This window comes from Galeopterus variegatus, unplaced genomic scaffold, assembly GCF_000696425.1.
Source record: "Galeopterus variegatus unplaced genomic scaffold, G_variegatus-3.0.2 Scaffold3814, whole genome shotgun sequence".
Lineage (NCBI taxonomy): Eukaryota > Metazoa > Chordata > Mammalia > Dermoptera > Cynocephalidae > Galeopterus > Galeopterus variegatus.
Window position 1 is genome coordinate 178,041 of NW_007729925.1, and position 8,227 is coordinate 186,267.

At 37.6% G+C, this 8,227-nt stretch overlaps 1 protein-coding gene across 1 annotated transcript in view; it reads right to left on the minus strand.

Annotated features, from left to right (window-relative positions):
* Positions 1 to 8,006, minus strand: part of FAM169A (family with sequence similarity 169, member A) — a 68,525-nt gene extending 60,519 nt beyond the window's left edge. Inside the window, exon 1 of the mRNA XM_008586055.1 lies at positions 7,911 to 8,006. The gene's annotated coding sequence lies outside the window, so the exon portion shown is untranslated. The remainder of the gene's footprint in view (positions 1 to 7,910) is intronic.
* Positions 8,007 to 8,227: the final 221 nt, after the last annotated feature.

An 8,227-nucleotide genomic window follows, 5' to 3' on the forward strand; every position in this document is an offset into this window, starting at 1 on the left:
TAGGCTAGGGTTTGGCATAGTAAACTTCAAGGATATAATTTTTTTAAACAGGAGTCTAAATTATGTGCCCATTGTTGTATGCATCTTTAAGATAAAATATCACAGAGGTTTGCCTCATTTAGAACCATAAAAACTGATATTTTCATTTTAAAGGAAAACGTCTAACTCACAACAAAAGCAAAAACAAAACAAAACCCGGTGCTTAACTTTCGGCATACTATTTATGAAATATTCTGCTGAGTCACAGTCACTACCACCAACCCAGCCCCATTCCCAATGTTTTCATTAGACAACTAAGAAATGTAACCAAAGATTGCCACTATCTGCAGAGTATCACACCAATTTGCAAAAACAGCAGCCTCTGAACCACAGGCTAGCCATTTCTCTTTCTTTTCCAGCCCTCTCCAACCCTGCACTTGGAGCCATGACCCGCTACACCTGCTCTTGCTACTCTCTTGCTAACTCAGGTGGGCTTATTTACCCAGATTAAGTAAAATTCTTTTCTTACCTCCCTTAGCAGCAGGCCCACGGGAAGAAGGGATAACAGATAGCAGTAGGCTTCCTATCTAACTTCAAAACATAAAGTTTGTATAATTAAATCACACACTGGCGCTAGTAGGAAGAACTGCCACAGGTGAACATTCAAAAACATGCCACGAGAGGAAAGCAATAGTTACTCTTCCAACAGGCAGAGATCAAGGAGAGGGCCCTCTGAAAAGAGGGAATATGCTAAATGTAAGCCAGAAAACATACTGAGAATGGCAAGTAGTTGGATTTACCGAGGGAGTGAAGGTATATGAAGACAACGGATGGTAGAAATACTAGGAAAATAAATGGAGGACAGAACATTGCAGGCCAAGAATACCAGACTAAAGAGTTTGGACTTTCTTTGATATAGAAGCAAAAGGCCATTAAGGGACCCTGAGCAGGGAAGAGATAGTCAAGGCTATGCTTTAAGCAATTTATCCCACAGCTATGTGTAGAATGGATTGAACTGAAGGGAGACAAGTTGGGGGACTGTTATGGTGCACACTTCTTTTAATATGCTTATTACATAACAATACAGAACATATAACAATGTGATTGACTTTTTTACATCTGTCTATCCTACTAGGCTCAGAACTTCAGGGAGGCAGAATCCATTTTCTCCACACATGTAAGCAGTAAGAACAGGTCAAAAGATCCCCGATGTCCGTTCCAATTAACAATGTACACTTGATTACTTTCCTTCAAAGCACTTACAACTTACTTGGAAAGAAAAGCTAGTAAGAAAGGTGTTAATTTACAAAGGGGGTTATATCCTCAAAATTTCATTTATAACCATTTTTTAAATTCAGAATGCATTTTCTGATGATTATGATAAGAGAACCACCATTTACTGGCTGCTTACCTTGTCCCAGGCATTGTTCTAAATGCCCTACACATACTATCATTTTTAAATTCAGAATGCATTTTCTGATGATTATGATAAGAGAAACACCATTTACTGGCTGCTTACCTTGTCCCAGGCATTGTTCTAAATGCCCTACACATACTATCTAATCTATTCCTCAGAATGACTCTATGTCACAAGTAACCCTATACACATTTACCAAATGAGGGGCCTCAGGACTAGAGATTAAGTAAGCTGCCCAAGTTCACACAGCCAGGAAGTGGCAGAGTCAAGCTCTTAAATGTGTGCAATCTGTCTCCAGAGGGGTTTAACCTAGTGACCAAGTTCCCAGGTCAAGACAAAAGGCCAATATAACCATGATGTATCTAAGTGTAATACAATTATTATAAAATATAATACTGTTCAGTCATTCCTTAAGAGTTAGATTTTTAAAGCCTTGCAATATAGTTTCTTCAGATTTTCTATGTCTATTCTAACCACTATGATCCCTCTTCTTCTGAATTTTTAAATGATTACTACCCTATAAAAACAAAGTTGAAAGCTGAAGTTAAAAAATAAATAAAAGGGAAACATAAAAACTGACAAAGTAAAATGCTTACCAAATATTTTGTAAATGAGATATTTTGTAAAACAGAGAGAGCTAAGGAAAAAATGAAATTCACTAAGTTGCATTATTGTTTAATTATCCACTGCTGAAAGACATAGACAAATAAGACCTTGAGATTTAGATGGCACTAAATTCTCTACGAACTATAACCAAGTTTTTTTTTAAAAGTTAAGGCAAAATAACTCCAGAATAGGACTTCATTATCAGGATTATGACTGTCCAGATCCAGGAATGGAAAAGAATCCCTGCACTCTTCATGGATCAGACAGCATCTGCAGTATTTTATTCCATTCCAGTGGGCACATTTTAAGAAAAAATCACACTGAAAAACTGGAATGCTTTCAATGGAGAACCCCATGATGGCAAAGGATCTTGAAACCATGGTACAATAGACAAGGAACAGAAATCAGGAGAAATAATTCTCAGTGGCGAAGGGAAGCAAGAAAGCTACCCTTCAAATATTTGAAGAATTAATAGGCTGATGAAAACAGACTTATTCTGCATATCCCTAAAGAGCAAAAACAACCAGGACTTTCCAACAACAAATTCTATCCACAAATGAATTGCACTGCATGAAAACAAGGACCAGCTAACTGGCAGGTCAAAGAAAACTGTTAGTTACAGCTGGTCAGTTTCCAACTAGGGATAGAAGAAACCTCTCTCTGCCCCACTCTTAAGTACTCTCACAGGCACAAGAACTTCCCTTGGCTCCATCCAAGTCAGAATCAGAGTCTGGAAAGGAGGGCCGAGAGTTCATAGACTTAAATTGAGTGCCCATTTTTATATGAAATTGTATGTAAAATTATGCCTTTTTCCCCATTCTTAGAAGCTACTCAAATACAAAAGTTAATTTAGTATTCTCCAAACAAAATTTATTCAGAATCACTTCAATTTATTTCTTCACAGTTTGAAATTAATTTCAAGTATCTTTAGATATGTACTATGTTCCAAAGCCAAACATCAAGATATCTAAAATTTGGGGGCTTTTAGCTAAATTTAGCTATATTTTCCACTTGTGAGTATTAATAATTAACAGAAAACAGGACCAGATTTAAAATTAGAAGGTAGGCTCTTAGTCTGGGATCCATAAAAGCTATAAAGAAAGCTAATATGGATTATTTTCAATTTTTCAAAGAGTGTATATTTCCCCTATATTAATACACAAACTAACAAAAACTGAAGGTTTTCTTAATTTTTAACTAGAATTCTATCAACTCAACTCATTGCGGTTATACTTTATCTCATGCAGATCAAAATTGCTGATTGATAAGTGGTGTAGATAAATCGCAATTAATTTTTTAAATGATAAGATAAATTATTGCTTTGAAATGTACCTCAACAAAGTATCATACATGGGGTGGGTGTAGGGAGATACTAAGAGGGAAAAGAGGGTGAGGATCACTGAACTATATACTAAAAACTATCCTAATTTCATTGATGATAGTACTGATAGCTCACCTTTAGATACGTCATATTTAATTCTGTCAACAACATTTTGAGATAGGTTCTGTTATAACTACTCTTTTATAGATGAAGAAACTGAGGCCCAGAGAGATTAAGTATCTTAACAAAAAAAAAGGCAGCTAGAAACAGCAAAGTAGGATTCAAACCTAAACCTATTTGGCTTAAATTGTAGAACCATACTAAGTAATAACTACAGTTAAGTATCAGAAGAAGTTCATCAGGTATATCAGGGACCGATCCAAACTTGAAAGCACTAGCATATATGTATAAAAGATTTCAGACTGTAAAATTCCTGATTAGTAAAGGTTATTACTTATCCATCATTGTACAGCAACAAGTCAAACTCATTGACTTTTTCTCCGCTCCTATTCATTACTAAAGTGGCTTCTGTCCTTACCACTGTATTAATATTACTCTTCTTTTTGGCTGGCCAGTTAGCTCACTCGGTTAGGGTGTAGTGCAGATAACACCAACGTCAACAGTTCGGATCCCGTTACTGGCCAGCCAAAAAAAAATTACTCCTCTTTTAAGGCCTCCAATAACCTTCCAACTCCCGAATTCAATTGATTATTTTCATTCTCACGCCCCTTGACCTTATGACAGACCATTCCCAACTGACTACCATCTGCCACTTAAAATTTGTTTCTCTCCTTCCTTGACACCCAATACTCTCTTCCAATTCTTCTTAGTTTCTTTTCCTCCTCAGTTTCTTTCAGCAACTGAACCCTCTCTTCTGAACACCCATAAACACAGGGGTTCCCCCACATGCAATCTGGCACTTTTTCTGAAAAATGCAATCTACTAAATTGATTTGTTCCCAAATCATGTTTTCGAATATCTTTGTACATTTAGAGTTTAAGACACCTTTAACATTTTAATCCACTTCACCTAATTATAAGCTTTGGCCACTCCACATGCTCTTACTTAGGAATCTTACCCTCTCAAGTGGCTCCATTTACCAACTGCATACACTGGTAGCCTCCAAATCTGTATTATCAACCTAGATCTCTCGCCAGAGAGAGAGATTTTAATAAGCTTGCAGGGTATGTCTTATACTCATTTTACAGCTTAAAAAAAAAAAAAAAAAAAAAAAAAAAACCTCAGAAAAGTTTAAGTCGCTGTCCCAAGTTTACACGACCACAAGTAGCAGGGCCCTGATTCCCTGATTTGAACCCAATCAGTCTGGCACCAAAGCACATCTTTTTCCACCCCAAACACATTGCCTTTTTACTTCAGGAAATGTGTCTCAAATCTAGATCTTCCTTTGTTATCTCCCTTGCCACTGCCTTGCTTCAGGACCTTGCAAACATTATCACAAGGGCTCCCAACTGGTTTCTTCACTCCAATCTAGCCTTTAAACTGCTATTGAATGATCTTCCTTAAGAAAACAAAACAAAACAAAACAAAAAAACACCATCCTGTCAACTCTCTCCTTCTAAAATGATTAATGGTCCCCCATCACCATGCAGCAAAACTCATACACAAACATTCATAATCAGGCCCCAACCCACCAGCTCAACTAACATCACTGTTGTCAGAACGGGACCAGTTATCACTCTGTGCTTTAGCATTTGCTAGGACTGTTTCTCATCATGTTGCACACCCCCAAAAACATCTGGCTAATTCTCATTCATCCATTGTTCAAGACCAAGTTCAACTGTCATTGCCTCTATAAAGCCCTTCCGGACTCACTCAGACAGAATTAATGTACCCTCCTCGGCATGCCCCACATCACTCTGTTCAGTTCACTCACAGGATAGAATTATCTCTTTAATGTCCACCTGTCTCACCTATGAGACTGAATTTCCAGATTACTATGCACATTCATGTTTTTGCCCCCAGCCTAACAGTGCCTGACTCACATTATAAGTAGTTACCGGAATGAATTTTCTAAATTGAACTATTTTCATACCTCAGAAGTTACAAATAAAGTGTGACAACATGAAATTTGGCATTTTAAAAAATGCAAATTACTAAATTGGTTTATTCCCAATTCATATCTTGTGAATTTAGATTTTAAGGAAACTTTAAAATTTTAATCCACAATATTTCACTAAACCGTAGACTCCATGAGGGTATCTGTTTCTTTGTGCCCTACAACATACGATAGATACTCAATGTTTGTTGAACAAATGAAAACTACCTTTGGTTTAGCCTAAAACAAATATCTTATTGGAACAGCTAGTAAGCAAGTGATATTCCTAAAAAAAAAAGTGAACCTAGGTAAGTCACAAACTTTATAGGCCAAAAAAAAAGGTTAGGTTAGATGAGTAGTTCCCTGTACAAAGAACATAAACCTTAAGGTATCATATACCAGCTCTAAAACTCCATGAGTCTTATACTTATTTTATGGTGTCTTTAGTGAATTATCAGCTTTTCCTTGATTATCTTTAAATCATCACACCATTTCCTTAATAAATTCTACCTTGAGTAATTTTGTTGTTGCCGCATCAAAAGAAATGTCAAATACCTCTAATATGAATGAGGCATACCAAATTTAGAACTTAAATTTTAGAGTTAAATATAGAAAGGATCAGAAGCCTAATAATGTATGAAGAGAACATCATCTTAAATACAATGACCACGCAAATCCTTTTTTCCACCTAGAAACATAAAATCTTAGAAATAGAAAGGAACATCAAGGTTCTAACTTCCTACCCAACCAATGATCCCTTCTACAGAATCCTTAGATATTTTTCAAACCTCTGCCTGAATACTCAATTCCCTTAATATCCTAATTGCTTTTTTAAATGTAAGGCTCAAAAAGGGCTATTTAGGTAGGACCTAATGGAAAAAAACAGAAACAATGTAAAGTTGTGTTTGACTCAGTGTTGAATTTGCCAGAAGAAAACAACCTCATTCCCCGTGGGCCTCGGATAGGTCCAGACAGGTCACCTGCAATCCTCAGCAAGCAATCTTTGCTTACTTAAATTCCCTAAACCAACACTCATCTCTAAATGTCCAAGGTCCCTTTCACCTCCGTAATTCTCCCTACAAACACATCAAAAATGGGAAGTATGATATTTCTGCCAGGTATGGTACACAATATGGAATCACTTGTTTGTAGAAAGAATTAGGGGGAAAATCTTCAACAGAAAAAAAGTTTAGATTAATTTAACAAGGAGGATGACATGGAAATTTTAATTTCCAAAGCACCTAAATATTTTGTTTTTTCCAAATCAGAGTTAAATCCTTTGTCCACCCTTATTAAAGAAATGATACCATTTGTAATTATCTGAATACTATTTCAAAGTTCAGACTAATTTGAAACCTTTAGAACCTAAAATCCACAGATAAAACACTTTAACTTATGATCACTCACGTGGAAGGTCGATGTTGCTACTCACATAAGGTGTTTCGAAGTTCCCCAAATTGATCCTCATCATGAATTTAAAGAGAAGAGTCCACTACGACAGCTACGTGAAAAACTATCACGTTTACTTTGTTTCTACTTGAAGTCTTATAAACGGACTTTTCCCAGATGCCTCTCACCATCTCATTCCCTGCCCACCCTCCACTTCCCAAAACAAGCAAAAGTTAAAAAAAAAAATTTTTTTTTTTAGTCTGGTCCATATTAGTCACTAAAAATCATTCCTCTTGTAAATACTTCATAATAGGACAAGATATAGTTTGCAAAGACTACCTGTACATTCCATGATGTGCAAAAAAAAAAAAAATTTTTTTTTTAGTCTGGTCCATATTAGTCACTAAAAATCATTCCTCTTGTAAATACTTCATAATAGGACACGCTATAGTTTGCAAAGCCTACCGGTAAATGCCCTGATGTGCAAAAAAAAAAAAAATTTTTTTTTTATAAAAACGCATAGCATACCAAAACCAGATCCATTTTGGTGAATTCTCTCCAGGGCCCGAATGTATGTATTATGCAACAGCCACCATTCCAGATTTTAATCCCCGTCTGTGATGCAGTGATAAAATACAAATAGCATGGGTATAATCCACTCGGTAAACCAGAGACAACAAATTAAAACAAGGATTACCAAATTCTCAGGAACCTTGAAAATGACAAATTATGTTACAATTCTGAGGAAATCACAATTCAAACTTTTCCTTCGAGTAATGTTTTAGCAACATGTCCCTTCTGTCCCAACCCCCTCAAAAATCCTCACGCAGGAGCGTTTTAATTTAGGGTTGGAAAGGATCTCCCAAAGGGTAAAGGGGACCTGCATCAGGTGGTTATCTTAGAATATACTCCTAATGAAATACCCACATCAATTTCCAGAAGCTGAAAAGCAAGTGAGATGCTTCATCATCTCTCCCCAAGGACAATAACGGGAGTAAACGTAATCCAGACCCCTGAGCCTTCATCCTTCGATCTCCTGAGGCACAGGCCTCTTGAAAAATTGCATGATGGACAGCTGAGAACAAAATTAGAACGAGATTGCAATGACAGGAATTCTAGGGGAGGGAGAGTCTATAAGATACCTATTCAAAAAGTAGTTAAAGGGAAGGGAGGTGGTCAGCGCATCCTGGAGGCCACCTGCCTGGCTGAACCCCAGTCTAAACGCTTCAGTTCCACTCCTCGCTGGGTCCGCCGATCACCGAGCCAAGGCAATCAGCAACGACACGGAGGCTCCAGGTGGGGACGGAGGAGGGGAGGGGGCTGGCGGCAGCAGCTGCGACACGGAACGCAGTCAGAGGCGAGTGAAGGAAGAAGGAGGCATTCCCTCACACAAAATGGTGGCGCTGGAGCGAGGCCGGCGCACCTGGGGGCGCCACACGTCCCTGCGGGCTCCCGCAGG